Genomic DNA, 22,217 nt, shown 5'->3' with positions numbered 1-22,217 from the left:
AAACCTCTTCGACTAGCCACCTTTTCGATCATTTCCATAGGTAGACAGTAGAATCGAAGTACAAGTTGATTTCTCACTATTAGAGTGAATTGAGTATCTAGAAAGTTGTAAAGACCTATTAGCACGTGGTGTAGTGAAAGGAAATAATATGGTATATTTCGAGGACGTATATCTTTAGCGTCATTTCTCCAAATTTTACTTGGGATATCACCAAATAGTGAAGTGAAATACACCATCGATCCACTTTCTCGTACTACACCAGTTTTCCTTGCATCTTTTCGAAGAAGTCCTACCTTATTGAGAGAACCTAGTTACTAAAGCTTATTTATTAGGAATTTACCCAACCAAACACTTTATCTAGGGAATCTCAAACCTAGTTGAGAAGGCAAAAGGCTGAACCTTAGGATCGTACCTAGATTATAGCAACTTAGTCAGATGATGACGAAAAAAGAAAAAAAAACTATTAGCCCCTTCTTTGAGTTGATGGTCTCTTCGACCAAGTTTTAGAACCCGAGTTTTCTTCCATAACCTAAAGAATATGTAGTAGCCTTGTCGACGACTTTCTCACCTACTCCAACATTGAAATCTATTCTCAATACACCGACAGCTCGCTTTACACCAAATTCCTCAAATATTACATTTGTTTAGTTGGTACTTTTCTTGGGAGACGTGATCTCAGCATCTGACATCTTTTTCAATTTCCAAAAGGTTGTAGCGGAAGAAAGTTGAAATTCTCACAAAGTGTTGTGAAATGTGGGATATTCTTGGTCTTGTCAATTTTATCGATAATTTATTAGCAATTTTTTGGCTATAGTGTTTTTCTTCACATATCAACCGAGGAAAGTTAGTTTAGTTATGATGTTGATTATGAATAAAGTTTCTAACAACTGAACTGTTGTCTCATCTCACCTTTGTTTTACACCTATCGATGACATTGATCATTTTGGAAATTCATGATGACGTGTTCTTTGGAGGTTTCGGCTGTGTAGAGGCAACATAATGGAGTAGCGCTTATATTTTCCAACGGTTAAAACTGTTTGAAATGAACCATCATATATATGACCTAGAGTCAACTGTTATCTTCTTCATTCGAAAACTGGATGACACTTCTCTGTGGAAAAACATGTCCAAAATCTTCACCAACCTCACAAACTTCTCAAATACACTTTCTTTTGGAAAGAGCTAAATTTCTGATAGCAACAATGGAAGGACTAAACCAACGTCTACAATTGCACTATCGTGTATTACCCGATTGTACAGACGTAATTACTGTTTACAGCAACAAAAGACATATTTACCCTTGAACACTCTCAGGCTTTCCTATTTCATTTCAGTTGGAATTCACAAGTTTGGATATGATGTTATTTACGAATCATGAAGAATCGTTCGAGTGGTTATGACCACTTCCTATATCCAAATGGAGATGGGGCAATATCACCATAAGCTATTGGTATGAAGCATCTCGTACATGTGGAGATTATGATGATAATCTGATGGTTGTCAACTGACTTGACAAGTCAGCTTACTTTCCGTTGATTCCAGAGGGACAACATTTTAGACCACTTGGTAAAAGTGCTCATTCTTGAAATTATTGGATTTTCTGGCGTTTCGATTAGCATCCACTCTAATAGTTATTCCATAGTCACCTCCTGGTGCTGGAAGGCGTTCCAATCAACCCTGAATACATGTCTACCCTACCAAACTTCTTTTTGTTCTGAAGCACACAAATTGTTAAGGAAAATTGCTTGGATATCTAATTTTTAGTTTTGACCATTAATGCTTCAATCACCCAACAAATACTCTGCTGTACGAATGTTATCGTTGGTGATTGAATTTTTTGGAAGCTACCATTGTAACAAGATGTCATGCATTAGTACCAACTGATAGGAGCATATTCATGCGACTTAATTAGCTTGTTCTCGTGCATTTATGTTGTGTTTCCTTAGTTATTTTAGTGTTTAAAGTCATTTTTGTGTATTTTCAGATTATAAGGCCAAAGTGTGCAAGAAGATGCAAATTGGAGCCTTTTGGAGCAAAAGAGGAATGAATGAGTTGAAGACTTGAAGAAACGATGAATTCCTACTCCAACGATGAATTACTATCAAAACGAGGATTCCTACTCAAACAAGGATTCCTACTTGAAGTAGGAAAGTTAACCCTAGGTTTCCCGTTTTGGTAACCTTTCCTAATCTTAAACGTCCGTATTTTCTAGCCACTTTGAAGGCCTTGTAGGCACTTTAGGACACAAAACGAAGGCCCTAAGCCCACTTACACAACCTTGCCGTGCATTAACCCTAATCCCCTTCCCTTGCCGTGCAAGGGGGGGCATTTTTGTCCAATGTTGTGCACTTAAACCCTATTTCCCTCTCCTAACCTAAACCCTAGCCGCACCTTGCAACCATCCCCTTTAATTTCTGATTTAATTCCCTAATTCTAGCAACCTTTAACTTAATTTTAATTAACCAAAATAAATTAGGGTGGAATTTTCTGAAAACCCTAGGTAATCCAACATTTAGCCGCACCCTAGGGAGAGTTTTCATGCATTCTTTTCATCACACACATCTAAGCCGTCACTCCCATCATCCATAAACCCTAAGGACCCTAATTCCATATCTCAGCCGTACCCTCTATTTTCACCCTAGGTATTCTCTCATTCATGCTATTCAGCCATTCACTCAAAAAAAACCTCTCAGCCGCAAGAACCTTTCCATCTTCTCTCAACAGCCGCACATTTTCCCATCCATTCCAGCCATTACCCAACCTTGCCGCAGCCACTCCACCCTTCCAGCCACCATTCCCAACCTCCATACACCTTCCCACCTCCTTGCCGCACCACCACATCTCCCTAAATCCATCCCCAACCCAAAATAACATCCAAAAAACCCCTAAACCATCTCTGCCGCAGCAAGGAGAAGAAGAAAGAGGAGCTTAGATGCGCAGAAATTCAAGTGGATTCGTTGGGCGTTCTAGGTGTAATCAATCTTTTAATCTTTATGTTTAAATTCAATTTTATTTCTCTTTCTGTGAACATGAGAGGCTAAATCCCTATTTAGCTAGGGGGTGATTTGAAACCATGTTTATGCTTGCAATATGAATTGATTACCTTTGGTTGGAATTTAATGAATTGTGAATTCAATTTGTTTAACTGCTTGATTGATAACTTATTTGTGTATGTTTATTGAGAGTGCACGCTTAATTTTCATGCATGAATATGACGCTAGAATATAAGTGAATTTCACCTAATAGTTATGAACTTATATTCACAAGTAGTGGAGGTTGCTTATAAACAATCGCGTTAAATGAATTCTTGGCACTAGTTTCATGCTCATCATAGTAACGAATGCCTCGTCAACACTTATAGTTTTCATGATGCTTAATGATCTTTGATTGTATCTTTATTGTGTTTTTCACGTAAAGGACTTTTGGAGAATGTTTTGAATTGCGTATGCGTTGTCCCATCCAATTTATTAACTTAAGGAGAACTTGAAGGTTAATTTAAGCGGACCTAATTAACCCGAGGTGTTGAGTTTCATAATTTATCGAAAGACCAACTGAAAATCATCTTGTATGCAAGTGTGACATGTGTGGAGAGGAACCTTCTAGCTAGCATTCCATCCATATTTTCATCAAATTCATCTTTACAATCTGTTTAATTACAATCTGTGCATCATTGTTTTCTAAAGTCGTTGCATGATCTCATTATTCTTTGCTTGGTTACTACTTAGAAGGCGTTTCATCACTTAGTTCCAAATGCTAGAACTCATGCCCATTTCATTCAAAGCATGTTATTGATTTGCATAACACATATTCAAGATGAAGTTGTGTAGTGACCACCATAAAAACCAAATAGCCGTGTGCCCTTCACTCATTTTGTGTTTAAGTTTAAACCCATTGAGTCGTGTTAGCCATGTTCTTTGTTAACCCATATCATCCTCACCTAGCCTAGATTAGGACCATCCGTACCCTTGTTCTTGAAGCATAATAAGCATGAATGAATTCCTTTTGATTAATGTGTTGCAGAAAATAAGTGTGGGGGAAGGATTATTGATGTGAGTTATGTGCCATAGGCACGGCTAAAAAAAAAAAAAAAAAAAAAAAAAAAAAGTTGTGAAAAGAAAAAATGAAAAGAGTTCCAAAGTATTGTGTGTTGAAGTAAGGGCCCAAAACAATGAATATGGCCCTAAGTTTTGTGTGACTTCCCCTTGGGTGTTCAAAGTTGATTTTTGCGTTCTAATGGGAATTCTAAGTGTCTAATTCATTACTTTGCTCACTATTGCTTAAGGAACTTTTGTTTATCCCTATCTTTCCTTGTTAGCCAATACCCCAAGCCCCGTTACAACCCTTGACTTCTATCTTGAGTGTTGTGCATTTCAATTTGTGGAGTTTGAATTTGGTATGAGCATATGGTGTCACTGGTTCTCGCATCTAAGTAGTAGCATCTCATTCATGAGATCATATCTAAACATGTTTAATTACTCCAGAAATTGCGTTCTTTGTTATAACATATGTGAGTACTAGTCTTTCATGTTTACATCAATCTTCTCACATATAACTAGTGTAGGGTGTGTAGTCAGAAAATCTGAGTGAAAATTGAGTGCATAACTAGTGAGGAATTGAGGGAATTCTCTAAGGCATGTTACTACATTCAAAATGTGTTTTAATTGATTAAATGCGAACTAGTGAATGGTGACTATGATTAAGTATGTGCTCGAGGGGAAGGAGGACTAAAAGCTATGTGAGTAATGATCTTTGACATGTCATGTTTCATTGGAAATCCCTGAGGCAAATGTTGGAAGGTTTGGGTTATGTTTTGTTTGTTTTGTTTCGTCTTGTTTATTTTAGTTGTTTTGTTTTGCTCGAGGACTAGCAAAAGTTAAGTGTGGGGGTATTTGATAGGAGTATATTCATGCGACTTAATTAGCTTGTTCTCGTGCATTTATGTTGTGTTTCCTTAGTTATTTTAGTGTTTAAAGTCATTTTTGTGTATTTTCAGATTATAAGGCCAAAGTGTGCAAGAAGATGCAAATTGGAGCCTTTTGGAGCAAAAGAGGAATGAATGAGTTGAAGACTTGAAGAAACGGTGACAACTATATTGTACTCTAGATTTGATGGACTTGTTTTGACTATCAAATTCCTGAGTGTTCTTTCAGCCTTTTTGACATAGTTTTTTTACTAAATTTGAGATAATTTGTTTATGAATCTGCTCACTATGGCATTGTGAACAGCATTGTTTGGCTATATGGTGTGTGTGTCACTACTGCATCTCACCATGACACATGTTTTCCTTCCAAGCCTTGGGAAGTCTTCTTGAAGGCTATGAGTACAAAGTTGTTGTTCGATTCAGACTAACGGCCAGTCTGAACGAACTATCCAGACCTTAGAAGACGTGTTGTATTTTGCCTGTTCTACAATTAGCATGGTTGTAACATTTAATTATCTTTATTTTAGTTGTATGTAACTACAGTTGCAATTTTTGGTTTTGGGTATAACATTGTTGAGACATAGTATGGAGATTTTATGCATAGCACATGTTTGACAGAGGAGTATTACAAACAAGTAATTGAATAATTGAGATTACAATTTAGGACATTGTGTGCTATTTGCGTTGTCGCCCGAGAATGTAGTACGTGAGCGCGGTCGAGGCGTTAATCAGACAATTTATATGTATTTCCCAATAAGGGGAAGATGGTAATATGGCATCCTCGGGAATTGGTTACTTACTTATCGGGACAACAATGAGTTGTTGTTATTGCGGGTTGCAGACCATAGTATCAGTAACTTATTTGTTGGGTTCGTTAAGTAAGTAGACAATTAGGCCGTCTACGTTAGTATTTTCGTCTATTTATTTATATAGTTATTTATTTATTTATTTTTAGGCGTGACCCAAAGATACTACACACTTATTTTCGGAGTACATGACGCTACAAGTGCGTAGGTGAAATTTTTCTATGTTCAGTTTGGATTTCAGTACAACTATTTAAAATTTTTCACGATATTATATATGTATTTTTTACGACGTGTTATTATGTATATAATTTTGGCCTTACGCTTTGCTAAAGGTATTATATTATAGTATGGTGCTGAAGGAAAAGGAAAGTATGAGTTTGGGGGCATGAAAGAGGAATCACTGCACTTTGATCGCGACAGAATGACATTTTCTTTTATGCAACCGCTCTAACTTGATATCTTCTTTACATAGTTATTTTTCTGTTGTCTTTTCACTATTTTTTTATAGCAAATGATTTCAAATTTCAAGGACTAAATTTGTTAAGGTGGGTAGATTGTGACAACCGGTCTCTGATTTTATGATTTTATTAATTTAAAATAAGTGAATTGACGAAAATGCCCCTAGAGGCAAGGGTGTTGACTTTCGTTACCAGCTTATTGGGAGACGTATGATCTTTTAGTGTATCCTCGCAATGCTCATCACTAAGAACGCGTGGGCATAAGCAGAATCACAATTGGAGCTATGACGAAGATTTTACGGAACCACGAATCCGAGAAATATTTTTGTGAAAAATATTATTTTATATTTTATATGTTTTTTGAAATTATTATTATTATTTTAATATTTTCTGGTGGGATATTTTAGTTATTTTATAAATTTTCTAAACTGTAGGGCTCACACCCACACTAAACTCTCCCCTATATTCTTGCCAAGTGTCACTTTTTCTTCCCAATGATTTTGGTAACCCTCTCTTTCACTTTCAGAGTTCCTCCATCAACTCTCATCTCTCTCGAAGAGCTTTCTCCCTCCCGGACTCCTTCCTTCCTTTGTGAAACGCAGCACCACCGCCACCATTGCCCACTCCAGCGAGCATGATAACCTAGAGGACCACCACATCCTCGTTCCTCTCAGGTTATTCCTCTTTCACTCTCAAGCTCTTCCTATCTTTTTATGTTCCCTACTTTCTCTCGCCCTTTTCAAAACTCTCTCCCACTCTATTTTTCATCTCTGTAAACATAGAGAGGTCAAGAGGCTAGGAGGCATCACCACCCGGCACCTTCTCTGGTGAACTACCAACAGACAACCACCTCGACCCAGGGGTTGCCTCTCTCTCTCTCGTCTCTTTCTAACTTTGCTAGTATGCAGAAAACGACAGTACATCACCATCTACAAAGAAAACTCCGGCGAGTTTCGGTTTTCAGACCAGGGGTAAGTCTTGGGAGCCCTCAACCTTAAATCTTATTGTTTTTTGGGACTTCTGATAAGGTCTTTAACCTTCACAATGAAATTTGGTAGAGTTAATGCAGAAAAACATCTCGAGGGAAATTTTCCTAGAAATTTTGGAAGCTTGAACCGTGGCCGTTATGCCACTTTCGGAGTATTTTTCCGGCCAACTCCGACCGTTTCTCGGTCTCGCTCTGGTATAAATCAATTCCTTGTATTTCGTACTTCACTTAGGTATTTGAATCATCAATTTTGGTTGAGATTTGAGCTCGTTTGGAGCTCTGGAAGTTGGACAAAAAACCTGCAAAACTGCAAGAACTCGCAAGGAAGGCAAGTACAGTCGTACTTGCAGGCGTGTGGGCGCACGTGGACGTGTGAAGGTGGTCGAAATTTGTGGCACATGGCTGCCAATGCTGCCACTTGTGGTGGTGCGTGGAGAAACTCGAGGTCCCTCCTTAAGTTTCTCGAAGTGTTGGACCTGAATTTGCTCTCCGTTTTTCGAAATTTGAACATTTTAAAATAGTTCCTTTATTAGCTGTACTTTGTACGAAAACGCGTTTATACGTTAGTACATTACATATTTACATAAATGGTTTCATTTCTAGGCGAAACACATCACAAGGACTCTCAATGCTACGAGGCGGGTTTGGCTCAACGACATGATTTGTGAGTGGGTCTTTTCTTTGATATATACATATATTTTTTTAGTTTCCATATGTACTTTTAATAATGAATTTTCTATATGATTGCCATAATTAAATTAACATCTATAGAAAATGGTGTAACGATGAGAATTAGGAAATCATTATAAATCTTAAGGGATGCCTTAGCTAAATTACGGCTATGAATAAGGTTATGTTGACTAGAGTTATCAAATCACTGACGCATGACTATATTTATGTTATATGTTCATCGTTTGCTGCACTGGTGTTAGTACTCGCCTGGGCTAGGGCCAGGCTTCACGTGTATGTGCACATCGCACCGTACGCTCACTTTGGATCCATTGTAGGTTCTAGTCATGTCCTTGATTGCTATAGACAATTAGGACTTGTATGTGCTACGCATAGCACTAGTCTTCACGTGATTGTGGTACTATAGCTTATGTCATTGTTACATCTAGTCCTGTTCATGTCAGAGTAGCTTTGTATGAACTTGTGTGTCAGCATGTGTCGATAAGCACTCGATATGATATGTTCATTTATGCGAAAATATGTGATTACGGATGTCAAGTATTTATTTACGAAAGTTATGACGTTTGGCATTCTTGAAACACTGCTGGCTATTGTAAGCATTTTTATACTATACGTAGTATGTATAATTTGGAAACTATACTTGTTTTATAATGAGGGGTTATAATGTTTTTAAAAAGGTTTTTATAAAACTTTATTTTAGGCCCACTCACCATTATTTTTCGCCCTTCCAGGTTTTAGCGGTTGTAGTTTCGTATCGACGAGGATTCTTGGCAAAGCTTGGTATAATTGGTTAACTTCGTTGGTACGATTCTTATCCTACCTTATTGTACTGTACTTATGCTTTGACATCACGTGTGAAATGGGGTCATTCCCGCTCACATGTGCACTTTTCCATTTAGACACTTTTAGGTTTAAATTTATGCACATTTTCTACATCACCACATTTTATGACTTTGGTATCGACCAACGCAATTCAATTCGGAATCCAAATGGACATCCCGAATCAGGATGTGTCAATTATATTATAACTGAAGGGTCGTTTAATAATTATGGGTGCACATAAAACTTAAGTATCAAGAAAACAAACCAAAATCGAGACAAAGAAAAAGTAAAATTTAATAAAAACATAACTGGAAAACCAGAAAGTCATCTTTGGTCCATAAACCGAATTGAACGAGTTCAAATCAGTTTTGATTTAGATTCTCAACTTGAAAGGACCGGTCAAGATTGAACCGAACCGACTGATAGTAATTTATTTATTTATCTTTTATTATATTTAATTAATCTAGTCCATCTTATACAATGTCACTTACACCCAACAAAATTGAAATAAATCAAATGCTCAAAGCCTGTAACTAAACTAAACCCTAGGCCGGGCAAACGGGTTGTGTCTGTCGTTTTCGTGTAACACCTGTTATCTTAACGGGTCGTGTCGTGTCGTGTCACACCCGTTATCTTAACGGGTCCTTAACAGGTCGGGTCACTTTACCCAACGGGTAAAGTGATCCGACCCGTTATGACCTGTTAAGAAAAATATATATTTTTTCTTAAATTTGCACATACCACACATTGCCACATAAATATTACTTCAAAACATTAAAACACATTTGTCATTTAAGTACTATATCTACACTCGAAAATAAGAGCCTAATAAAAAAATAATACATACACTACTAATATATTACAAAATTGAAGATCGAATTTATTCATTGTATTCATATAGGGTCAAGGAGTGTAGCTGTAAAAAATCATCAAAATAGGAGTTAAAATAAGCATTAAATCGTGATTTTTCGTTTTATAACCGTCGAAAAGTTTTGTCCCGTTACTTGATCTTTGAATGTTTGTTTTTTGCAATTTTTGGCGTATACGATCTCAAATTATATACAAATATGTTTGACAGTTGGATCGTTGAAACTAGTTTTGTAGAATGCGTATCTCATCAAAACAATAGATTCACTAACACTTAAGAGTTTATTCATACTTTTATTAAGTATAACATAAGATTTTGTGGTATCCACTAGTGTAAATATTTTAAATTGAAGATCGAATTCAATCATTGTATTCATATAGGTTCAAGGAGTGTAGCTGTAAAAAATCATCAAAATTGGAGTTAAAATAACAGTTAGATCGTGATTTTTCTTTTTATAACCGTTGAAAAGTTTTGTCCCGTTATTTGATCTCTGAATATTTGTTTTTTGCAATTTTTGGCGTATGCGATCTCGAAGTATATACAAACACGTTTGATGGTTGGATCGTTGAAACTAGTTTCGTAGAATGGGTATCCCATCAAAACAATAGATTCACTAACACTTAAGAGTTTATTCATACTTTCGTTAAGTATAACATAAGATTTTTGGTATCCACTAGTGTAAATATTTTAAATTGAAGATCGAATTCAATCATTGTATTCATATAGGGTCAAGGAGTGTAACTGTAAAAAATCATCAAAATCGGAGTTAAAATAACCGTTAAATCGTGATTTTTCGTTTATAACCGTCAAAAGGTTTTGTCCCGTTACTTGATCTCTGAATGTTTGTTTTTTGCAATTTTTGGCATATGCGATCTCGAAGCATATACAAACAAGTTTGACGGTTGGATCGTTGAAATTAGTTTCGTAGGATGCGTATCCCTTCCCATCAAGATGGTAGATTCACTAACACTTGGAGTTTATTTATACATTCATTAAGTATAACATAAGATTTTGTAGTATCCACTATTGTAAATATTTTAAATTGAAGATCGAATTCATTCATTGTATTCATATAGGATTAAGGAGTGTAGCTATAAAAAATAATCAAAATCGGAGTTAAAATAACCGTTAAATCGTGTATTTTCATTTTATAACCGTCGAAAAGTTTTGTTTGGTTACTTGATCTCTGAATGTTTGTTTTTTGCGATTTTTTACTAATGTGATCTCGAAGCATATACAAACAAGTTTGACGGTTGGATCATTGAAATTAGTTTCGTATAATTCGTATCTCATCAAGTTCAATGGTGTATATATATGTTTTATAACCATCGAAAAGTTTTGTTCGGTTACTTGATCTCTGAATGTTTGTTTTTTGCGATTTTTTGCTGATACGATCTCGAAGCATATACAAACAAGTTTGACGGTTGGATCATTAAAATTAGTTTCGTATAATTCGTATCCCATCAAGTTCAATGGGGTGTGTATATATATATATATATATTTTTTTTTTTTTATTATGTTGATTTAAATCTATTTATTTTGTACGTATAATTGACCGGTACATGGAGTAATACATCACATGTCATTCTAAAAATAGTGGGATATGTGTGATAAAAAGTTAATAACTTAAAAAATAAAATTTCTTACCACTTCTATTAAAAGGAGAGAGAGAGAGAGAGGTAAATTTGTGTTCTTGTTACAATGAAAAATTTCTCAAGAAAAAAAAGGAGAGAGAGAGGTAAATGACGTACACGTGTTAGGAACACAGCTGTCGGATCTTATCCTAACAATAATAATTAACAAGTGCACACTTGAGATGAGAGGGAAAAACCCACCCTACTACTAGTAGCAAGCAAAATAACACTAGGTCCCATCTTTCCCTCTCTTTTTTTGTTTTCCTTTCTTATAATTTTCATTTTTCCCTCCCTTTTTCTTCAAAGGGTGGAACAATGGATGCATATTAATTAATAATTATTATAGTTTTTAGGGGTATAAAATTTAATATATATATATATATATATTTATTTATTATAGTTTTTAGGGGTATAAAATTGTTAAATTAATATATATAATTATTATAGTATTATTTTAGGGTTATAAAATTATTAAATTAATATTCTGCTTATTGTGTATCATGTTACCCACGTGTATATCCGAACTAACCCGTTATCTTAACAGGTGCTTATCGGGTTACCCGATAACGACCCGATTCGTTATCGTGTCGACCCGAACACCTGTTAATTTCATGTCGTGTCGTGTCGAGTTATTGGGTCGTGTCAGGAATTGCCAAGCCTACTAAACCCTATGGCCCAAGGGCTCATCTTTTTTTTCTCTCTCGTTCTTCTTAGTTGATAGGAGCATATTTAGGCGACTTAGCTAGCTTATTCTTGTGCATTTGTGCTATTATTTCCTAGTTAATGTCGTATTACAACTCATTTTCGTGTGTTTGTAGGTCCAAAGGGTTAAAGTACCAAGAAAGTGCATTTTGATGCATTTTGGAGCAGTTTTGGGCACTATGTGGATAGCTTGCATATGGGCCAATATGGCTGGACGAATTTGGAGTTCAAGAGGCTAGAAATATGATGAGAAGAGGAAGGAACTAAGCTCAAGACAAAGTGGATAAGGAAGTAGCTCAAAAGAGGAAACCTTATCCAAAACCTTATCTAAAACCTTATCCAACATTATCCAAAACCTTATCTCATCTTATCCTATCCTAACCTTATCATGTCTTAATCCTAGTTGCAAGGGGACCTAAATAGATATTTCTAGAACCTATTTCTAGAAGCGTTCTCTTCTAGAAGCCCCAAATCAGCCACAAAGCTCATTCTTTCTAGAAACCCTACAAAGGTGGCACCTAATCCCTTCTAGAAGGCCTTGCCTTGCCTTGCAAGCCATTCCATCCTTCCCTCCATGTGTGCCGCACCTCTCTAGGCCCCATCCCTTTTGGATTCTGATTTCTAGGGCCTCATTCCTTATGGATTTGGGTTACACAAATCCTTGTATGAAACTAAGTGGGCCAAACCCCCTCCTAGGTGGATTTGATCACCTATTGCCGAACCCTAGGGCCCTAATCCACTAAATCTGTTAAGTGTAAACCTAATCTAGTTAACCCTAGGATTATATAAACATAAAATCAGCCACAAATTCGCATCACCCTTTATACTATACAGAAAACACCTTGCCGCAACACCCGAGCCTCCATTCTCATCCTTCATCCACTCCATACACCTCCATACACCACCTGCCGCACCCTACCACCATAATCAGGCATTATTCATCCTTCTAAACAAGAACACATCGTTCATAACCCCCAAAGCCACCACCCACACCAAGTGCCGCAGCAAGGAAGAGTAAGGGAAGCCTAGCCGTGCATCAAATTCATCCTGGAATTGCTGAAACGTTTAGGTGTAATCTTTCTTGTGTTTTCAATGTTTAATTTCAAGAATCTTTGCTTTGCGAGTATGAGGAACTAATCCCCTTTTGGCTAGGGGGAATTTCAAAACCATGGCTATATTTGCATTATGATTTGATTACTTTCAGTTGTGATTTCATGAATTGTGAATTCAATTTACTTATCTATTTGAATTAAAACTTGTTTATGTATATGAGTTGAGAGTGCACGCTTAATTTGCATGCATAAATCTGATGCTAGGGTGTAAGGAAACTTCACCTAATTGTTGGGAACTTATATTCATAAGTAGTAAAGGTTGTTAGTCACAATCATGTTAAGTAAATTCCTGGCATAAGTATCATGCGCTTTCATAGTTACGAATGCCTCGTCAACACTTATGATTTCCATAGAATCTAATGATCTTTGATTGTTTTTCTATTATGCGCTTTCATATAGAGAAATTTTGAGGAATAATTTGATTGCAATGCACTAATTCCATTCAATTCAATGACCTAAGGGAAATCTGAGAGTTAATTTAAGCGTACCTAATTAACTTGGGGTGTTGAGGTTCATGATTCATTGAATAAGCAACTGGAATTGTTTTGTATGCAAGTATGCCATGTGTGGAGAAAAACCTCCTAGCTAGCCCATCATCCACTTAATTCAATCAATTTCGTCCAAATATGCCTAGTTCAATTTCTTGTTTTGTTTGTTTTGTTTTCGTCCAAAACCAAATCCCCATTTGTTTTAGAGTGTCTAAATAGTTAGAATATGTTTTAGATTGTGTTTTTGAGTGTTTTGAGTCAAGTTAGAACTAATTTTCGTCCAATTTTGTGTTTAGAGTCAAATCTGCCTAGTTTGTGTTTTTTAGGCAGTTTTGAGTGTTTTTAGCTTATTTTGAGTCTTGTGAATTTGTTTTGAGTCTTTTAAGTTGAGTTAAGTGTTTTAAAGGTTAGTTTTATCTATTTGAGTCAGTTTAAAGTGTTTAGCAATCCCTCCTAATCCCCGGTTTAAGAACGATCCCTACTTACTTATATGCTACAATTATCAAAAGAGGGTTCATTTGTGTGTTAAGTTAATTTTCACATCATTAGTCAATTCATTTACTTCTACATTTTCTTCTACTCTCGCATTTCATCTTTCTTGTCCTTTCTTTGTGAGTGAAAGACTTGACAAGAGAGCGTGCCACAAGCGATCGACAAATGAAGGGCTGCTCTTCCCTTTTTTTTTTTTCTCAGCCCTTTCTCTTCCTTTTGGTGGAACCACCTTTTATTTTTCATTTGTGCACATCACAAGTCTTGTAGATCTATGTATATATCTTGTGGATTTTCAATATTGGCTTATATTTGTTTGAAGAAAAATTCGGGTATATTATTGAAGTAAAACCCGACACACACATGCACGCACACACACATATATATGTAATTCTGTTAGAACCTGAAATTAGTCCTACCAAACCAAACCAAAATTGACATAGACCTAATTGTTTGGCTTTATAAGTAATGTTGGGTAGAACCGACAATATACTGCCGTTGCGGTTTTGGTTTAGTTTGGGGGTGACCAGACCATAGCAACCCCTATTGATAATTATTTCATTTTTAGCTTTTAGTTTTTGTTTGTTTAATTGAAAATTTGTTTGGATCGCTGCAACTTACCCAACCCTAGCCCCTAGAAAGAAATACAAAGAAAAACCCTAAAGTCACGAACCCCAACCTTTACCCTTGGGTTGGTGGCAATCTTTCTTGATCTCCTCATGTTTTTATTCGTCTTTGATAGTGGTCACTCTCTCACTCTATCAAGGAGAGCCTTTGTGTTTGTGCTTCTTCGATCAACGACAGTCTTTTGTAGCGATTATGCTTACTGCTCAATCTCAGATCTTGACTGTTGATAGTTGTTCGAATTTGAGGTGCTGGTTTTGTGGTTTGTGCTTTTGGCAAAAGACTATGATGAGTAAACTCGACATTTGTTGAAGGTAACTCATAATAAGATTTATTTGCTGAAAATTACAAGATTGTCAAAGGTGGTCAATGGTTTCCTTCAAATGTCATTGCAATGGCTTAAGGGGATTTATACGTTAGGTTTTATTTTGTTTTTTTGGGTTTGTCATTTTGTATCCGTTGCATTTGTAATCGTGTAAATGATTCCACGTTGATGATATTCTTCATTATATTTGAATAATTAATGAAATATTTGTATTTAAAAAAAAATAAAAAATTTGTTTGGTAATTAATTTCAGTTTTTTTTTTTTTTATGTTTCTTTACTCCAGGAGGGATGTGTACTATATGACTGCATGTGGAGAGAGCATTTGGACCAAGAGGGATGTGTACTATATGACTGCATACGGAGAGGCATTTTTGTATCACGGGCGCTACGTACCCCTAAAGGTGTATTGTGTTATTCTTTTTCATTGTAATTGTCAAGATATATTTTAAACGTATTGTGCAAAGAGGAACTTGTTCTTTCTCAGGCGCGTCCTAAAAAGTTGTCAAGTTTTTCATTTTCACTTTGCGTAAAGTAATGATTTAAATGTTATTCATGCAATTGTCAAACATGGGATTATGGATGCAAGTTCCTACCTAAAGTTCATGAACAATAGTAAGTAGATGTAAAAAAAAAAAAAAGAGTAGATGAAAACATTAAGTACTCGTAGCAAAATATGAAACAACTTAAATGTCAAAATTTAAAACCTACATCACAATATGTATATTATTCACAATACCCATAAAGTCTATATGTCACTGTTTCTTTTGAAAAGAAAGTTTACATATTGACATCAATACTGCAATTTTCACCCATTTGTTTCTGATTGATGCTTCAAATTTTCATTACCAATCTACAAATGATAGTGAGAAAATTAAAAATAAAATAAAAAGAGTTAATTGATAAGTGGGAAATGCATACTAAAAGGTTATCATTAATAAAATTGATACCTATTAGGTATCACCATAATTAGCTGGAATGAAGCAAGACTTCTTTGTTTACTACATTCCAGGTAAATACACCTTGTTGGCCTACTATATAGCCATTTTTTACTAACACGGTTGTGGTTGACTATGAGACCCCCTCGATAAAGCCACATATAATTGTCCATGACTGAAGACGTGATCTGGAAGGTAAATGCCTACATGTGGTATTGTTTGACCTTGAGATTGAAGGAAGATTTGTGAAAAACAAGTTCATTTGAGCAACATCAACAACATGCAATTAACAATTAAAAGGCGGAATCATGTTTATATGCACTCAAAAACAAAACTTAACCCATGAACTTCAAAGCCTAGTAGATAGGTGAACCAAGACTCAACTCAAAACAAAGTGAGTTGAGAAATCAATACCTTTGTAGATTCCTCTTTGCATAAGCAAAGGCTAATCACCCAAAGAGAGGGCCTTCATTCCTTGCATCTTAGATCCATGGATTTGGATGGATGAAAAGGTTTCTCCAAGTTCCCAAAATTGAGAACCTCTAAGTCTCCACACCAAGGCATATTGTAGAAGAAATGAGTGACCTTGGAGGAGTTTGATTGCTAGATGATCCCTCCAAGGTGGCCGGCCTCTTTGAGAGCAAAGGGAGGTTTGTGTTCTCATCTTTACTCCTAAGAAAAACCCTAAGGATGAAATGGCTATAAAGATGTCTTTATACCACCTCACAATGGAGTGGCAAACTTGCAATTAAGCCAAGTTCACTACCCTCCTCTAAATGGCCGGCCTAAGGGGATTTATTGGGCTATTTGGGCCTTTGTGAATCATTATTCATTAAGTTGTCATACAACTTAAGTCAATGGACTTGACGTTCGAAGCCCATTGGGCCTTAAGGTCCAAAACTATCCCGAGGTCTTTAACGAACTTATTCGTTTGATTAATTAACATATTAATTAATCCTTGCCATAAATAATTAAACCATTTAATTATTCTTACTCATCTTCGTTGAATCTTCAATCTCTACCTTACACGGTGTACGATCCATTATGTTCCTTTTAGCGAGGCAGTGGGCGATTCAAACTCTTTCAAATCGATTGTGAATTGAAACTTACTTTCAATTCTCCCGTTAGTGATAATACACTTTTAGGGCTTCCACAAACCATGGTTGACGCCTAGCACCATGTCATGGTTACCCAAGCTAATCAGAAGAGGTGGAGAACCTATTCAGTTTTAGGATTACAAATGCAATACGGTCTTTCTCTAATACAATACTCTTGACCACATTGTTTGGTTTGATAGTTTATTCATGTCTACTATCCAATGTGAGTCTTGTGCTTATATGATTACCTTGAATGTGATTTGGAACACATTCCTAAATCTCATTCATACTTTGGGCAAAGATTCTTAATCATATCATAGAGTATTCTCCCTCAAACAGTTTGAAGGTTAGAGATCCCTTGTTGCGCATTCACTTGCCTCCATGGCTAAGTGGCTTAACCCCAACGATGCCGTGGACACCCTCCTGATGGAGTGACTTTGACATAATCAAAGATTAAGGACCTAACCACAAGAAAACTGTGATGCCTCAGGTCAAAAGACTAATTTGCATTATCCCAACCATGAGTTCTCATGTGACATGAATATGAGAACTCTTCGTTGATCGTGTTCAGTGAACTCATTCTCTATTGAGCACCTACGTACTTGTCTTGATGTCACACACACCAATGACTCGAGACTAGTCACTCTCCCTGAGAGAAGACATAGCACGTACTGATCTTAACGGACTGTCAATGCCCAATTGACAATCCTATGATCAGGAACGTTTAGGATGTGTCAACGAAAGAATGGTCTCATGAATCTAACTTCTTTAGATCGCATTCTTCCAATCACATATTCCTTGGACTTATCGTTTAAGCATATAACATTTATATGAGACGGCTCAAACAATAATGTTTGCCCTTAATATTAAACTAGATTAGTTTAACATGTGAAATGTCCATAAAGTATCATCATATGATTGGTTTTAGGGCACATTTTCAACAGAGATTTGTTTATAGTGATAGAGAAACTTAGTTTCACTAGAAATTGCTTTCTTGTAAGTTCAAATGGAAGCCCAGCAATATTAGTGCTTTTGAGAGGGATTCTTGGTAAGAAAACTCTAGATCTGGCAAATTGTCCAGTTAGAATTTCAGCATCAATAAGATTTCAGTAAGAGCCACGACACAATAATCTTGTACCATTACACAATCCCAATTTCGGATCAATATTTCTCAAAAGCATGATTGGAGCACCTCTTTTCAGAGTTAACTTGTGAGGAGGCAAACCACAAAGTGAGATTGAATTCAAAAACTCTGGCTGATACAAATTCCTTGTGTCATCCTCAACTGAATCAAATGAATATATTGTCTTTTCTAAACCTGGAAACATATTGATTATCTTTTCATTCAACATATCAACATCTTTATTTGTAGGAGTTACCACTGCCCTTTCTGCCATGTAGATTGCATCATTTATATGATCCTCTAAGTTAGGGAAGATTTTGGCAATTAATTGATTAATGGAATGCTCACTCTCCCATGGTATCACCATGCATTCATGTAGTTTTACCATATCATCCATAATAACATCTTCATTCCTATCACCAACATGAAGTAAAAATTCTGAAAGTTCATGATCATTTATGGATCTTATGTTTTTTTTGAGTTTTAAAATCTTTACCTGTGACCAAAATGATGCTTTAACGACACTGGCTTGGATTAGTTCGGACTTGGTTCCTTTCTGGATAACAGGAAGAACTTGTCGAAAGTCTCCCCCAAATATCATTATCTTCCCCCCAAATGGTAAGTCAATATCTGTTAAGTCTCTGAACGTTCGATCAAGTGCTTCAAATACATGACGATACGTCATTGTTGCTTCATCCCAAATAATTGCCTTTGCCTTTTGTATTAGTTTTGCTAAATCAAATTACTTACTGATCGAACACATTGATGATGCATCGAGACTAAGTGGTATCTTGAATTTAGAATGTGTTGTCCTCTCACCAGGCAATATCGTAGCTGCTATTCCAGATAATGTTGTTGCTAATACTATGTGCCCTAACCTTCTCAAGTTTGCTAACAATGCGCGATATAAGTAAACTTTTCCAGTTCCACTGGGACCATCCACAAAAAAAGTTGCATTCTCTGATCGTTGAACTGCACCCATTATTGTGTTAAACGCACTTCTTTGGTCATCATTTAATCGTTCGATTGCATCAAGATCTTGTTGTGGAATACTTATGGATATTTTATCTTCAATACATCTTGTCATTCCTAAACTTGATTCAATTCCTCTTGTGATTCTTGGAAAATTAAACTCATTTATACTCTTATTAAATTGAACCAAAAGTGTGTTCAACTCACGCAAGAGTTTGTAGGTAGCAAGTGTGGGAGTTATGTTAGTCGTGGTAACATAATCTTCTATCATGAATGGATAGAACTCATCCCATAACCCTCGAACACCAATTGGTACAAAATATACCAATATGGTGACAAATAATCTTCTTAAAGCCGACGACATCTGAATTGTGGAGGCCTCTAGCAAACATTGTCGAATACTGTCGTCCCTTTCTAACAAACCTCGTTGTTTTGCTGCTTACTTATATGTTGGATGCAAAACCTCATTAAATGTTCTCAAGTTTGTGAAGGATGTTAGTCCGCTAACATGATTAAGAAGAATCCGAAGGTAAAAGTTTTCGCCTTCAGCTGGTGAAACTGCATATATTTGCCCAATAACCTTTTTACGATTCATTCTTTTAGACCACTTTCTTTGAACTTGAATCCATTTGTAATGTGATGAGATCTCCATGTATAAGTACCGTTGCGCTTTTGCATCCACATGATTAAGTGTGAAAAATTCAGTCAACATTGTCTTTCTTGCACTCTTATCATGTAGAATATTTGTTATACTCACGTCAGCATGAAATTGAACCTGGTGCATATTAGGAAGACGTATTTGCAATCGCTCAAGAGATGGGTAAATTCGATTAAAAATGAACTTGAATATCTTCCATAATGCCTCTGGTGTGCAAACCCATCTTGCATCCTGAAACTGCCTTATTTCATTATTTTCAGGGTCTCATTGCACTTCGACTGTCACTATATCTGGGCCTTTGTAAACATACTTATATAAGTACTTCACACTTTTTATGCTTGCACAAATTTCAACATTGATGTGACAATCATACCTTAACAACAACCATGGATTATATGGAATTACCCAACTATTATCAACCATTATGTTTCCTTGTCGATCAAGTGAGATGGGCAATCAATTTCCTCGCCTTTAATAAATTGGATACGAATCATTCCCTTGAACAGTGACTAGTGCAAATGGTTTGTGATACTTTCTCTTACAACTCCCATTTTTCATACATAAAGATTAAGGATTATGAATCCCATACGGGCCATGAATCATATGCTTTAACACCACATTGTAAAGTTGAGGCTCTACACCTTCGTTTGGTATTTCAGCTCTAACAATTTGGTCATACTCATCTAGGTTATTGATCTTATCATTTTTAAATAACACCACCAACATATGCACATGTGGAAGACCACGTTTCTGAAACTCAATATATGCATAAGCAACAACACTGCCCAGTACCCCCTTTTCAATGATGTCCTCTTTTAGTTGCTCAAGTTTTGCACAAAATACTCTAGTGAGTAAGTCAGGACGATCTTGTGGTGTTTATCTAGTGAGTAATTTGCTTTTGATTTCTTCCCAACTTGGTTTACATGTCATGGTAATAAAAAGATCTGGCTTTCCGAATCTTTAAACCAGAGTCATTGCATCTTGATATCGTTGGTACATGTCACGTGGGCTTCCAACAAATGATGGTAAAATAATTCTACGCCCGATGCTACCTGATAATTTTTAATTTTCAATTACTAGCTATATATATTGTACACACTTTGAACAAAGTTATATTCCTAAATAACGATGACTTAAACGATATATATACTTGCATTGTGTTGACTTGCGTTTAAAGAGTCTTCAAGTCCTTTGTAGAGATCCGCTCTAATTGTGGCTTGATTAGAACGCAACCATCTAAGTTTTTGTGATTCAATTTTAATGTAGTTACCTACAACATATTGTTGCAAGAGGCCCCCGCCTAGAAGCAAAAGTGATGATCCATTATGGCATATCTGCAAAAGCAAATTTCATATATTGCTTTTAATATGGAAATCATAGTTCATCTATATATACTGTTGTGAAGTAAATTATGTTATCGATACAAACCTATAACATATAAGCATAATAGTCGCAACATGTTATTGCTTTTCCACCATCATCACAACTATTAACATCCCAACCATATGTACCATAAGGTAGCAATAGTGGATATTGTAACAGATCATAAAATCCGACATAGTCTCGAATGTGAGAAAGTCTTCCACTAATTGTCTCCACCACGATATCTCTTCTATTTGCAATTGTGGCATTATCTCCATTTATTATAATTTCTACAACTTGTGATGCTGATGGTAAACTATACTGACGCCGATCTATTGGTTGCTCTTTTAGGATCAACTTGCAATTCGGCAAATCTTGGCATTATCCAAGGTTTCGCAATGTATGAACAAAATGATTATGGTTGTTTAACATCTGTTGTATCTTTTCAACCACACGTCTATCTAAAACTTCACTTCCACACATTCGGTTTTCAACTTCATGCTCAGTGTCATATATATAAGCTTGTAAAAATCGTGGTCTGTTCCCTTCATTTGGTAAAAGTCCACCAATCTTATGATATAATGCACCTTGAGCACAAAATGTGTAAATCCCACGACCACCAATATTTATTCTTTTATCCATGTGTAAAAGTGAATGCAAATGTGTGATTGTAAGCTCGAAAATTTTGCCTAAAGTGTCTACCCTCAGTTGTTTGGTCAGAGAAAAGAGCAACCATTTCTGGTGGAGACTGTATTGGGGGTAAAGCAACTCTTCCTTTCAAGCAACACATATTCAAAGTTTCTCGAGTAAACAATCGTGCATAGCGATACGGACATGTGGTTGGAGCAGGTAATTGGCAACCTAAGATACCCCAGTTCTCATTATAATTTCTAGCACAATTGTGGTTTCTTCTTCCTCTGCTTTGGCACACATGACGATTGGTTCTATTTGTATGTTCTTCTTTTGATATTTTTACATGAATATCCAACACTCAGTATAAGAATTTTCTTTGTAACTAATAATATATCTAAATATATATAGAATTATATACTAAGCTCACCATTGTGGAAAGGAATCGAGAGCATCCCATCAGATATTTGTGACCTATTCGAGTCTGCCAATTGTCCTATATGAGTACGCAT

The 22,217-nt window shown here is 36.0% G+C and overlaps 2 pseudogenes; both read right to left on the bottom strand.

Annotated features, from left to right (window-relative positions):
- Positions 1-15,894: 15,894 nt before the first annotated feature.
- On the bottom strand, positions 15,895-18,768 carry LOC148696326 (uncharacterized; annotated as a pseudogene).
- Positions 18,769-18,898: 130 nt separating this feature from the next.
- On the bottom strand, positions 18,899-22,217 carry LOC137714241 (uncharacterized; annotated as a pseudogene).

The sequence above is a fragment of the Pyrus communis genome, chromosome 6 (assembly GCF_041283825.1).
Source record: "Pyrus communis isolate YQ-2024b chromosome 6, ASM4128382v1, whole genome shotgun sequence".
NCBI lineage: Eukaryota > Viridiplantae > Streptophyta > Magnoliopsida > Rosales > Rosaceae > Pyrus > Pyrus communis.
Note: the sequence above shows the minus strand (reverse complement) of the source record. Positions and strands in the feature narration are given on the sequence as shown.